Source organism: Dromaius novaehollandiae, chromosome 4, assembly GCF_036370855.1.
Source record: "Dromaius novaehollandiae isolate bDroNov1 chromosome 4, bDroNov1.hap1, whole genome shotgun sequence".
In the NCBI taxonomy this organism is placed as follows: Eukaryota; Metazoa; Chordata; class Aves; order Casuariiformes; family Dromaiidae; genus Dromaius; species Dromaius novaehollandiae.
The window spans coordinates 27,794,929-27,808,985 of NC_088101.1; the positions used below are offsets into that span (position 1 = coordinate 27,794,929).

At 42.0% G+C, this 14,057-nt stretch overlaps 1 long non-coding RNA gene across 2 annotated transcripts; it reads left to right on the top strand.

Annotated features, from left to right (window-relative positions):
* Positions 1-838: 838 nt before the first annotated feature.
* Positions 839-9,758, top strand: LOC135328184 (uncharacterized). 2 transcript variants are annotated; one of them, XR_010388948.1, is made up of 3 exons: positions 839-912; positions 5,464-5,781; positions 7,282-9,758. It is a non-coding gene; the product is annotated as an uncharacterized LOC135328184 (long non-coding RNA). The 2 variants fall into 2 exon arrangements; XR_010388947.1 differs by lacking the exon at positions 839-912 and having other exon boundaries at positions 5,320-5,781.
* The last annotated feature ends 4,299 nt before the right edge of the window (positions 9,759-14,057 follow it).

The window sequence follows — 14,057 nt, forward strand, 5'->3', positions numbered from 1 at the left end:
AAGGATTAAGCACGGCTAAGTGCCGCGGCCTCGTGACGGAAAGCGACGCTAACCACCACACACCTTGTCCGCATTGATAACGACAACCCAAGCATCGTAAGCAGCAGCTGTTTTCCTCCAGTGTGTAAGGAAACCTCAAACTTTCCTAATACAGTGCAAATTGCCCCTTCAGCAGGTGAGTAAATAATCACCACTGACTTGCTCCCCACACACCGCTGACACCAACGTTGTGTGCTTGTGGCACAAGATGTGCTGCCGTACGGGCACGGGCGCGGGGCGGTCTCTGCTCCGGCCACGGCGGTAGCGGCGCTGCCACCAGGCGCCAGCAGCTGCTCCTCCAGCCTTGGGGCTTCGCGGCTTCCACCCGCTCTTTCTCAAAGGCGCGTTTTCCCGCGGGATTTAAGCACCTAACTCACTTTGGTGTCTTTAAACTCCTCCATGGTACAACAGGCTGATGGCTGTACATCTGCTCATGGCACCCGGGCCACTGTGAAGAAGGTCTAAAGCACAGCCCTTGTGGGGGACACCAAGACGGTGGAAGACTAAGAACAGTCCTCACGCTCTTTGGCAATAGTCTTCACGGCACCAAAAAAGGGGACCCCCAAACACAGTCTAACAACTGCTCTACCTCTTTAATTTTTATGTAAGTGGAAAAGCAGGATTCTTGCATATTTGCCTACTTTTGGGGCCTATATAATGATGATAAGATAAAAATAATTTTGCAAATTAAGGAGGTTTTGTGTGATGCTATTTATTTTGGCTTCACACAGAGAATACTTGACATGTACCTATTGGCTTTTCAGTTTTGTCCCTCTGCTGCAGAGAAAAGGAGTAAGCCTGGAGAGGAGCCTGAAGAGGAGAACGTTACAACTTACATCAAATTGCTAAGCTGCCCGTCTTTCTTTGTACAAGGTAACCACTCTCATTTATTACTTCTTTTAAAAAAGTGCTGCAATTAACTTGTATGCTGCTGTAAATGAAGGTTTCTTTTCAAACAAAGGAGAGGAGAGTTCCCACTTTCAATATATTTCTGATCATCTACAATCCTACCAAGTTTACCAAAGTGGTTGTAGGGTTTAGCAGCCTTTCATCCCGTAATTACATGTTGTGTCTCAAGAATTATGTTAAAGCTGGGGATGGAAGGTCCTCAGAAGACTTAGCAAATATCTGAAACGTGTAAGACTCTCTTTATTCAGAAAATCTGCCTGGAAAGCTCATAAGATTAGGCTTTCCTGCAAGATTTTCTATACTTCCTACTTGAAGACAGGCTGGAAATCTGAGAAGAGTCTTTCTGTTCCAGCTAAAGTGACTAGGTGCCAAGGTATTAGGAGGCTGAAAGAGAGGCAAGGGGAGGAAAAGGGAGTTATGCTTTTTCTTCAGAAATTCAGGTTCATCTTGAGTTTTGGGAAGAAGTTGGGATTCACTTTTGTTTTGTCTGAACAAGTGTGTTCACTTTTATTTTGTCTAAACCATCTGGCTGAAGTACAGCATGGGCTTGATTTCCCTGAGAAGTCACATTGAATTAATAGGTCTATTCACAAAGCATAAGTTTGAGCCTGTTTGTTTGTAAATCTCTGCAAGAACTAATCTATGCAGTTCACCTCTGGACAGGTGTGCAGGAAACTTCAGCACTTCACAAAAGACCAGATAGGCCTGCAATAGTGCAGATGTGCTTGCTTTGTGTTTGGTTAGTGCCTGAATCTTAGCTGTACTTCCAGCATGATTTTTTGTCCAGGAACATCAATCAATATTAAATTATCTTTATGGAGGATGCTACATTTTCCAAAAGAAGCGATTTCATTTCTCCCTGCTTGTGTTATTGAAGACAATTGCTGTTGGGAGCAACAGCAATAAACAGCAATTCTGTGATTGGATAAACAGTGGGAGATCACTGGAAAGTCCCAGGCACAAACCATGGAGTGAAAGGCAACGCGCCTCACAAACACTGACAGTACCTGGCAAGAGGAATACACACACTTCTAGAGAGGTGTGCGACAGCTGCGCATTTACCTGTGTGATACAGAGTAAGACTCCACCCGAGGAGCACATGTGCAGGTACATGTGCAATTTGGGTAACTAAGTCAACAGACACATGAGCCCGTCATGTTCCAGTCCCAAGCAAAACAGCCACGCTGAGTCATGGATAATGGTCGGAGTTGTTTCAAGTGCAAAATTTAAGAAGCTAAGAAGCAAAACGGGAAGTTAATTGCAGAAAATTTATAAAATATAGCCCTTTTTCCCAAACAAGCTTTGGAGGGAAGCTGACCTTTTAATAGCAAGAAGTGCAGGTTAAGGATATGGAACATAGATGAGCTTAGGATAGCAACTTTTCTCACCAGGGAAGGGTACTATGTTCACACGGGGTAAGCATGAGCACTCAGGACATTTCCCAGAAGGTCGAACCCATATCGTTCTTAGATTTTAAGACCAGCAAACCAGAGAGGACAACTGCACTCACTCCAAGGCTCAGAGCAAGTCAAATGCCAGCCCTACAAGTGAAAGACACCCCCCAAAATGTGTCATCAGTAAGACAGCAAGAAAAACATCAGTTGTAAGAAGAAAGGCACAAAACCTCAGATATTAGTTTGGTTCCAGTGTGACTATGGTTTAAATAACATACAAAATGATTTCTACCAGCTCTTCACTGCCACCTTCTCCGAAGCAGTAATGGGTGCTGCACTTTTCAGGCACCTGACTTGAAATGAGGCACAGGCTTTTTGTTTCCCATCCTGTAAATGCTTCATCTCTTGAAACCAAACCCTGCTGAGGTGTCTCACATCTGACAGCCATGGCCAAGGCTCTTTCACTAGAGTAGTTCTGTCCTATACTGTGTTACCAAGAATAAACACTGTATTGAGCATAAGTGCCAAAAGAGAAAAAAATCCCTCCCTTTCATTTTTTTCTTTCCTTGCAAGGCCAAACATGCTGTCTTTGGACAGATTTCAATCCTGCTTTAATTCATTAAAAAAGTGAAACAAAATCACCATTTACATCCTTGACAGCTGGCAGGTTTTATGTGTTCTAACTGCTCCTGCCAAGTCAAAAAAAGTTTTCATTCAACTCTGTCATGGATCTTTGGAGTGCTGGAAGTGTGAGAGATGTCAAAATATACTCATAACAATGACATACAGTACCTGAAGGCAGGAACGTATTATGCTAATGTACTGGTGTAAAGGAAGTTACAATTCTCCTTTTTACTTAAAAAAAAAAGGAAAAAACCCACAACAACATCAGAAAACACACCAGTCTCGAAAGAGGGATCATTGTGCTTTCTACAAAGTCATCTGACATGTTCCGAGAGCTTTCTGTTAATTGGGTTGCATTCCAACATATATTAGAAAAAAAATTAAGGTAGAAATCTTATATGTATTAGCATTCCTTGATTCCTATTGCTTCTTGGAAAGCAGAATGGCCTTTCAGTTCAGGTGCTGGGAAGGCCCTCCAAACTGCTGCGGACAGATGTGCCATTACTACACACCCAGCTAGTGATGCTGAGAAGGGTGTTATTCTCACTGTGCATCAGTTCCCCAGTGGGAATAGTTTGTCTTCCTATGTGATTATATTTGCAAAATGTGGCACAACAGGGCACTGACCAATAACATTACAGTGATTTGAATGCAGTGATAAACAGTACCTTGCAGCTACTTCAGTAGCAAATCCTTGGAGATATTCAAAAGCTGTCTGGACAGAGTCCTGGGCAGTCTCCTCTAGGTGACCATGCTTGAGCGGGGGGGTTGGACCAGATGATCTCCAGAGGTCCCTTCGAACCCCAACCATTCTGCGATTCTGTGAAAAAAAGGAACAAAAATGGTCACGAATTTATATCTTCTGCAGGCATTTCATATGCCTAGTAAGACAATAGCAGAAAGAAAAAACCTTCCAACTAATAAACAAGCACTTGTGTAGCAGATCTGGGGCATGATGCGAAACCCCAGCGTTTTATGCCACAATGCACGTAGACCACAGCGGGTATCACATTACACAGAATATATACCCGGCATGCATACAATCCCATCGTATGCATCCCGGCTGCATACACTCAGTGTATTTCTTTGCCAGGAAGCAGTTGTATAGAAAAGCTGGGCAGCTGGTTGAAATCTGTGGCATTAGGTAAAGTTAACTCGATCATGGTTCAACAAAATCTTAGTTGCCATTTGAATTATGATGGGGACAAAGACAAATTTGAAATTGGACCTGCTGATACTGCATTTCCTTGTCTCACTGCCCATCCCAAGGAAAAGCAAGTGTAAGTTAACTCCATCTAAGCACAAGTCTAAGGAGCAAAACTTTCCATTTCAACCTTGTACAGTTGTTTACATGAGACAGACACACTTCTGAAAAAAAAAAAAAATCCTGGGATACAATTACAGTCCATGAGCACACCATTGCTATTGTTTCCAGAGGCATTTCGGAGGGAGCTGTTGCAGATTTCAGAACTGAAGCCTCACTCACGAACGACAGATGCCAGATCATTATTCTTGGCTTTAAGATAGAAAATAGCTTATGGGCATAAGATGCTATTTACTGCCTACAGTATATTTCAAAGAATAGCTATCTTGTCAATCACATACTCTTTGTATTACTTGACTAGGTCATTTTAATTTTGCTGTGGTTAGTTGTTTTAAAATCAGTGTTATTCTATGATCAGCTGCCCCTTATCTATGGTGGTGAGAATAGCTTGGGGTTGCAGCCTAAAGACCACAAATATGACTAGTCTTGGCGCTGAAACTCTGAGACCCATAGGCACAGTCTTTTCTTACAAAATGCAATCATTATGGCATGCATATAGCCCTAAGCTATTTCGCTTATTAAGCCAACAACTGCTTAAAATGGCAAGCTGCTCTTGGAAAAATCAACTTGCTGCTTTTTGCCTGTACAAGATCCCTTTTGATACACATAAATTTTTAGAAAATCTAAGCCTGGGGCAATTGTCTACCTCTGAGATACAGTTACAATAGGATAATAAGTAGACTCTCAGTTACATTTCTGTGCTCATCTTTACCCACAGTATGTGGATGCAACAGGCAGAAATTATTTGTTCTCCACAAGAATAACTTAAAAAAACCCCGCCAGTGGAAATGTAGCTTGTGCGCCTATCTGCTCTGAGGGAGAACATGAAAAATATTAGCCTGAAGGAACAGGAATAGTGTGGTATCTTTTACCAAGACTGGTTCCGGGAAGTTTGAAAATGCAGATGTCTAAGGCTTGTACACGTTAAATGTCATCATCTTTTGATCATTCCATGCAGCACCCCAAATCTCAGTTTATAGCACTCATTTTGTAAGTCCTCATCCAAGTGTTAATGACTTGCAGTGTAATTTTCCTTTACAAGAAAATCTGCTGCAAAGCAAACCTGTAGGAAACTGAAGAGTATGAAAAGAATCAGCAAATGTACAAAGCTTGAGAAATAGGGACTGCTGAAATTTATTTCTCCATTATTTTTTTTCTTTTCACTTGTGGAAGCTACATGGAGCAAGAGGAGAATATCCTGGCTATGAATATGACACACTGAAAGGAAGTCTGAAGTATCACCATGAATCACTAGCATAAGTCTTAATAAAATCAGACCTAAGCCAGGCCAAGGCTCACTGAAGAAATTATGATTACACTGCTGTGACTGAGCAGACACTAGCTAATCTCTGCATAAGAAGTCTAGAGAGTTGCTCCTCTCCTTCAACGAAAAGAGTCATAACAGTGTTTCTTCAAAGCAGCAAACACAGAGGTGGAAAACAGAGCAGCACTGTGCCAGGATGGTGGTGTTGGGACTACACTAACAGAAATGTAAGCATTCTCTCCATTTCTTATTGTAAAAAAAATTTTTTTTGGAATCATTATACATACTTTGATCCCCTACTAGGAAGAGCGAGTCTTGAGGTAAAACGTTTCTTCAGAATTATTTCTAGATGAAGTGACAGGTTGCGGCTTTCTCGGTAACCCAGTCTATGGGACTGGGAGAAATCCTCACATCCAGGTTACGAACTTCAAGTCTAATATGGTGTATAGAAATGGACACTCAAAGTCTTCCTGTAAAGACAGAGCTTTACATAGTGATGAACCAGCTCTAGGTACAGACATGACCTCTCCAGTGATCCTGATGGTAACAGATAGCACATCATTTCCGAGAAGCAGCCCTGATAATAGTCACGCATTTCCGATGCGGAAATTGGCTTGCAGTTCCCCTTCCTCGGTAGGCTGCAGCGCACTGCTGCCAAACGCCGGCTGGCTGCCCTCCGCGAAGGAGTGCCTTCGGTAGGTACTGCGGTATGACTGGACATGTGCAAAGTGCTGGCAGCTGCAGAGGTTCTGGAAACCTTCAGATAAAAGGCGCTTTCTGAAAGTAAGATTATTTTTATTACGGAGATGAGGTGAAATTGTTTATTTTATTAGGTATCTTTTCAAATCATTTCATTATCCTATTAGTTGTTTTCATAGATTATAGTCTAAGGCTACAATTTTGTGACTGAATGAAACCTTGACGCTTGCCAGTTTCATTGTACAAACACCCTGAAGCTGTCTCCTCCTTAAATATATATCCAGAAGTGGGCTGAGTGTGTATAGGAAGTGGAAAGATACTTTGGGAACAAAGGGAGCTCTTACCAAAGTTCTGGTTTTTAAGAGTTTTGTTCAGACATTTGCATTTTCTAAATTAGCTAATGAGCCTTTGGAGACTGAAAAAAAAAAAAGTTGTGTAGTCTACACAGTGCCGACCAAATGATTCAACAGCTGATTCCAATCAGTCTAAGTTTGCTTCAGCCATATCAAGGTAAGTATCAAAAATTGCAAAATTCTGTGATTGCACAACTGGAAAGGTTCTGCTTTTCCACATTAAATATAATGGAATATTGGGCCTGCCAAAAAGTGTATCTCAACACAATATAAATGGAGCAGTTGCAAAAATAATTAACCTATGGAACTTACAGCTGCAGGGTTAAGAGAAATTATATAGAGCTATAGAGAAACAGAATTGTTATCAGCATGATTTTTTGGCATTCTACAGTTGTTATCTCTTTGAATCAGGGAGCTAAAAGATGCAATGGCACTAGAATTACAAAATATTTCTAGGAAGGAAAAATGCAACCTTTAAAAATGCAATCCACTGTAGAACACCTTTATATATCAAAATGATATTTTAAATTTTCCTTCTTCCAAACAAAATACCACATAATATTACCAGAGTCAACATTTTGGTCATAATTGCATTTTTCAAAACTGTGTTTTCCAGTTGAAATATTTTTCTTTCAAAAAAATTATCAATCCTTTCCTTTTTCCCTCCTCTACTAGCCTATCACACTGGCAGGAAAAGTGCCTCCATTGCTCTGGAAAAACCTGTGGCCACTATATACTCCAGACCCTACAGGGACAGTTTCAGAGGTGTTCGGCTCGTGAGCTCCGTTTCCATGGGCCATGCCTGGATGTGGGGTGTCAGTGTAATGGCTGGTGAGGACAACGCAACTGCAGGAAAGTGCTGCAGCTGCCCCGGCGTCACTCTCTGCTCAAGTGCCGAATTGCTCGCTAGAACCAGGCGCCCCAAGGCACTAACCCAGCCACGGTCCACCGGCACTTCACAAGACACTTGAGAAAATGCAGGGAGATTGCTGATAGCACGGCGGCACTTGCAACTTCCACCAGCAAACTGACAGCCCAGGGTTGTCCCTGCACACAGCCGTGCGTTGGGCTCAGTGTCCCCGCTCTGACCCACCGCTCCTTCCCCCCGGCTGCGGGTAGTGCGTGCAGCATTCCCAGCGAGGCTAGTGCATCTCCCTGTTTTTCTGCTCTGCCTTCATCGCTCTTACTCATATTTGCCTGCCCTCTTTCGAAGTGAACGGTTGATGAGTCCGAGCTCATCTGCTGGAAACGATTCATGCAATACGCGGGCCCAGATCTGTGAGGGTTGCCGAAGTGCTTGGTTGACACCGAGGTCTGTAAGAGTCAGCACTCAGCCCTCGGGAACGGGAACTTCTGCCACAGCGTTAAGCGCAGTACCGCTCCAGTGGGCTGTAATAGCAACAGCCTCACAGTTTGTTCTGGAGGATATTTTTGCTCCCATATCTGAATCAAAACGCCTGCTGAAAAGGCTGATCCTATATTAGCACTGCAGTGTATATATATATATGTATATATGCTGTCAGCATGCTGTTCTCATATGGCTAGAAGCATATCTCCTAGGTACTCATCCTCCCTTATCGTATAAAGAAAAGGGAGAATAAAATGTTACTGAGCCTACTGAATTTCCAGGGAGAATATGACTGAGCTTCTCTGCAATTTACTTACAATCTGTCATGTCTTTTTACATCAAATTTACCCTTCCCAGTCAGTCTCTGAGGACCATGCTTCACACTTGTTTGAAAGAACAAATCAAATCTAACACACTTTGGGAACATGGGATGCTTATCATCGCAGTGTGATTTCTTAAGTACATCACTAGCATGTTTTACATTGGATCAGCTATTCCGGAATTGGCACAGTTGCTGGGCACGTCTTAAGTTTACGTCGGGATGGCTCGTGTGCTCTTGCAGCCCTCAGTTGGCCTGGAGACGCATGGACAAGGTGGGCAGTCATGTGAAAGACAGGAACAGATCTCCAGCCACCCAAGCCGAAAGGATTTGGGACCACTGCTGAGAGAAAATGCTTAGGGAGCCTGTCTTCTTGCCACATAAAGAAACCCTAATATCACCCAATATTCAGAATAAAGAGAGATTGGCTCCAAACAGCACATCATCCAGTGGTAGGATCACTGTATCTCCTCCTGTGTGCTCCTCCATGTATCTAAATGAAAAAAGTATTAAATGCACAGGCAGAAACCCTTGTAACAGACCAAGAAAATTGCCCTAAAGAGTTGGGCAGCAGAGACAGACTCAAACTTCCTCCTTGAGTCAGGTAGTCTGTGGCATGTCTCTGTCTGAACAAGGAGAAGATCTATAGGAAAACTGAGGAAATTAAAGACATAAAATGGAAATGCTGACAGATTCTTAACTAAATGATAAGGTTTTTATTAGCAGATTGCCAAAGTTACACACAAGTATGTAAAAACAGGCAAACAGGTAAACTATCAGATAAAACTGCGTTGTGAGAAACAGGATTTTAATTACATTTTAAAAATAATGATGGTTCATTATCTAAGGATCAGAATGAGAATATTAGTGGTGGCTAAAAGGGAAGGATTTTTCTCTTCCTCAGTTTCCCGCCATGGAAAAAAGGACTAATAATGAAGACAAAACAAGGCAACAGCTTGCGAAAATGCAGAGTCAAGCTTACCTGTGGCCCACCTCCACACCAATCTTGTTTACCCATCAACACCTCAGGAACAATTTCTTCTTCATTCACATTCCTCAACAGCAGCCTTTATTATATGGTGTACCACATCCTAACATTAATTAGCACTTCACTGGCAGGCTAAGTATCATTTTTCAAAAGGACTGCAATTAACAAAATAAAAGAAATCCCTTTTTAGTTCAAGCAGCAACGCTTCTTTCACTCTCTTCAAAGTGATGGTGTCAAATTGTTGCTTTCCTCTTGCAGCTTGCTGTAAACTAGCAACAATGGAAATATTTTCCAAAGTGTGATGGTTTTCACTTGCCTAATGCCTTTCACCTGAATATTTTGAAGCACTTAGCAAAAGCAAAGGGTGGGGAAGGATATTGATTTTCTTTGATTTTCTTCAGTTCATAGGGGGAGTTGCAGGCAAAGAGGTAGTAAGAAACTTGCCTCAGGTTACAGAATGACTCATCAGCAAAGTCAATAAAACCTATTTTTCTTGAGTCTCTGATTATTCTATTCAAAAAATAATGCGGCAAATACGATGATTTCACTTAAACATGAAATTTGGTAATATGTGTTTCTTGGAGAAGAAAAAAAAAAAAAGAGTACTCTGTGTTGAGGAAACATCCTGATTTCTTCATTGTGTCGATATAGTAAATTACCAGTCCACCCAATATTTGAGACCGATGCCAGTGGCAATCTGAATTTAGAGGTTGTGAATGACTCTCACACAATCACTGTCTTAAAAGCTGTGCAGCAAACTCACAAACGTGAAACTGCTGGAAGGGGCACCGTGTTACTGTGCCTGTGCTACCAATACAGGCAGCGTTAGTCCTCAACAGCTGGGGAACCATCGAGATCTTACTGGAAATGAGCAGACCATAATACCAGTATTTGGTACTCAGTACTTGGTGGACTTGTTTGCAAAATTATCTTTTCTTTGTGGAGAAAATCCGTAATAGATATGGCTTAAAGATTTCTTTCCCTATTTTGGGGAAAAAAAAAATCAGTGAAAAAAGATTGTTTGACTTTAAGTTTTCTATATAAAAGACAGCTTAGATTTGTCATTAAAATGCCAAAGCTGAAACGGTTGTATGGAATAAATGAATATTGACTGGAAATGCTGATCTAGCACCCCGGGCAGCAGCCTGACATCCTCACTGTGCCGTTTTCTCTGGGCAGGATTTTCCGACAGGACTGATTTTTCCAGAGGATGGCACAGAAAATACCATATTGCCTACAAAAGACAAATTCCTCTTTTAGGCAGACATTTTTCTAAAAAAAAAAAAAAACCCAAAACAAAAAAACCCACCCCGGAGAAGGTTTGCCATGCTGGCATGGATGCCGTCATGCAAGGCATTGCTCCGTCGTGAGCCCCTTGCTCACGGCTGCCTCTCCTACGTCCTCCCTCTCCATTTTCCAGAGGGAGGTAACGCGGCAGCGGCCTTGTGGACTCGTCCTCAGACGCCGGCGAAAGGCCTTGAAACAGACTTCCCAAATCATCCACTGCCTCAAACTGGCATTAAGGAAAAACTCTGTTACTCTCGGTTCTGTTCCTATTTTGGGTGAAACGTGCCGAAGCTCCGTGGCCTGCAGGGCGCTGAGCACCCCCACTGAAGACGCCGTCAAAAGCCACGTGACCCCCATCCAAGACAGCAGGTAACCAGATGAGCGCATTAATCTAACCCTGCCCCAGTGAAATCCAGTGTTGTTTCAAACTAAACTATTTCAAGAGCTTTTTCAAAGGCTAACCACCGCTGCTCTATTCTGCAACGCAACGCTCAATCTTAATTCTCAAGTCTTCACTGAATTCAGGTGTCTCCTGAGGCTACTACAGATAGCACAGTACTTATGTTTTGCAGCGAACTTTTAGGCCCTCTACCCAGAAAAGGGGTCATTAACAAGCACTCTCTGATTACCACCACACACTCCCTCTGTGCCGCAGGTAAGTGTGACTCCTAGTGGCTTTTTGACACTTGGGAAGAAAGGTGATGTTGCACCTCTCTTTAGTAAGAAATTGCTCTCTCGGGCCGATGTCGTGCTGCCCACCTTGGCAATTGCTCCGACTTTTAGGGATGGCGGCTTCTGCGGCACAGCTGGGATTTAATCAACCCTGTCACACAAATCTCTTGGCTTCGTTTCTATACCAAAGTTTTTGTTTAAAAAAATAAAAAGGGATCTAGCAGACCCATCACAAAGGGACTAAAAGCTATACTGGAGGTATCTCCCCTGCAGGCATTATTCCTCTGAATAGGCCAGAGTTTAGTTTAGGTCAAAAGAAAACTGCTGATCTGGAAATAATGGTGCATTCCCAAAAGGCCTGGCCGTCATGCCCAGCCTCCCAGCTGCGCCCCACATTTATCCAATATTACAAAAGGAAACGTAAATAAAGATTAGCTGAAAAATTATTATTGTGGCTCCATGTAAGGATTATGATTGTGCTCAGGTCATTAAAGACGACAATTCTGGGTCAGAGGCATGAAGGAGCAGTTTCAGAACCACTCGGACGTAGGGTAGGTCTGTGCTGTGTAAAACAGTTCCCTGTTACTCTATTTTCCAAACAGGCCTGTTAAAACATAACATCTGAGGATGAATTCTAAGAAGATTTGCCATCAAATGTCAAAAATAAGTCATGTTTGCATAAAACCTAAAAATGACGCTGCCTTATGCAGCATATATAGGTGTTGGACAGCCCAATGGGTATTGCCCCAGAGGAGTTTCCACATATATTCACTTCTAAAAAGAAACTATAACAAAAAGCTTTCCTTTTCCTTTTTTATTTATGTTGCCAAGTTTTGGATACATCCTATAAAACTCCGCACTGGCATAGGATATGTTTTGGAGTGTATGAGACAACAGGCATTAGGTACGCTCATGGTCAAACAATCTTTTTAACAGCTAGGTTTTTTTCTACCAGCTACAAAGCTCCTATATCAACCTGTCACCAGTGTTTTTGCTTTCATTTTTTGGCCCTTACTGAAGTCTTCTAGCCAAATGGTAGATAGGGCCACTGGATGTAATTCTAACTTTAAGTGAAGTTATTGCTTGCATATGTTGTCTTTTAAAACAGCTGGTCAGGTTCAATAATAATCTAGGTGATACTAGAGGTATTGGTAATAAGTGGTTAAAGCTTCCTGAGAAAATGAAATGGGGGCCAAAATGCCAGTTATATAGGGCTAAGGCAAAGGGCAGTACTTCTTCCTCCATCAGCTGGCTGCTCAAAATCCCACACTACGTGGAGAAGGGTGAGGATTGCAACAAATTTGAGTGCTGTTTCCATTTGCTTCATCTCTGTCTTATACTTCATCCTTTTGGCCACAAACCTGGTGGGTATAAGATGTCATGTAAGGGGATTTGCAAGAGGCAATGAAGTAACATATTGCCCAGAAGTCCCAACCGAACCAAGGACCCACTGGGCAGCAACACACTGGAAATGAGCCTGCTTGCCCCAGTCCTGCTCTCTGTACACAGTCATGGCACAATGTGGGCAGCACTAAACTGTGTCAGTGGCAAAGGTTTCCATAGTCGAAGCTGTTGGTAAATACTGCTGCCATTGCTTTCCAAAATGTAATTCTGTTTTCAAAAATGACAGCTTTTTTTCCCCACACAGTTCCCCTAAGGCACGTTCCTTTCTTCTCAGGGAAAGTCCATAGGTTTTCTCTCACCCCAGTATTCCTTCCCTTCAAACACTCATTTCCAACTGTTCTTATACCAAAAAAAAAAAAAAAAAAAAAAAAAAAAAAAAAAAAAAAAGAAAAAAAGGTAAAGAGACATAATGTTCATTGTCAGCCTAATTGGAATCTTCTGAGTGTAAATTATCTATTAACAGGAAAAAACATATGATGACATGGGCAAACGCAATATTATCTGTCCTTAAGGCAGGCTGGCATGAAACTAGTTAGTATCAAGAAATCATTCTGTCACATGGGAAGACAGACATTCTCTAGATACATGTTTTATAATAATATGAAAGGCATCTTATCATCAGGGAGATGAAAGACAAAAACCAAGGCAACCTCCACTGTTACCAGAGCATGCTTCATCCTTCAGGCTTGGGTCCTGGGAGCAGGCTGATTGTGCAGGAACCCCTCCCATCCTGGGATCTGCATTTATGCAAACACAAATTTTGGACATCTAGATTTCAAGTCTGAATGCGCTATTCCTTTACTGTACTGTAGTCATCCTGTCACCCCTCATTAATAGACATTGAAGATTTCGGAAGTGGAAGATCTCCATGTAATCTGCTGTCTGTTATTAAAAATATTTGTAAAATAATACAGTAATTACTTTACAGTAATACTTGTAAAGTGACACTTGTAAAGCTCCTAAGATCTATGGAAATGGCTCAAGAAATAATGAGCTATAGAAATAACAGGTGAAAAAAAATCACATAGCTTGTAGCCTGCATCCATCCAGGAGAACTGGAAGACTTAAACCACAGACTCTAGGAGGCACAAATCAAGGTAATTTCCCGATCACACAAGGATGAAATCTTGTGTTTGTTAAAAAAGAAGAATATTTCAAATCATCCCTCACCTGACCGTTAATTTTGCACCCCTTGTGCAGCTTGATTGCCAGAATCAGTAAAATACATTTGGCCATTAGGAAGACTGCTGGCTTCCATGTGTATCATAAAACACATCAACCAGGAAAGTTAAGACAAATGTATCTAACTGTCCATCAGGGATGCCTGGCATGTGTCTTCCTGCCATTGGAAAGGCGCAGTACTTCAGTGTATGACCAAAGGCTAGTCACAAAAGTTAGCATGAAAAATGGCATTTTAATCTATAAATACTGTT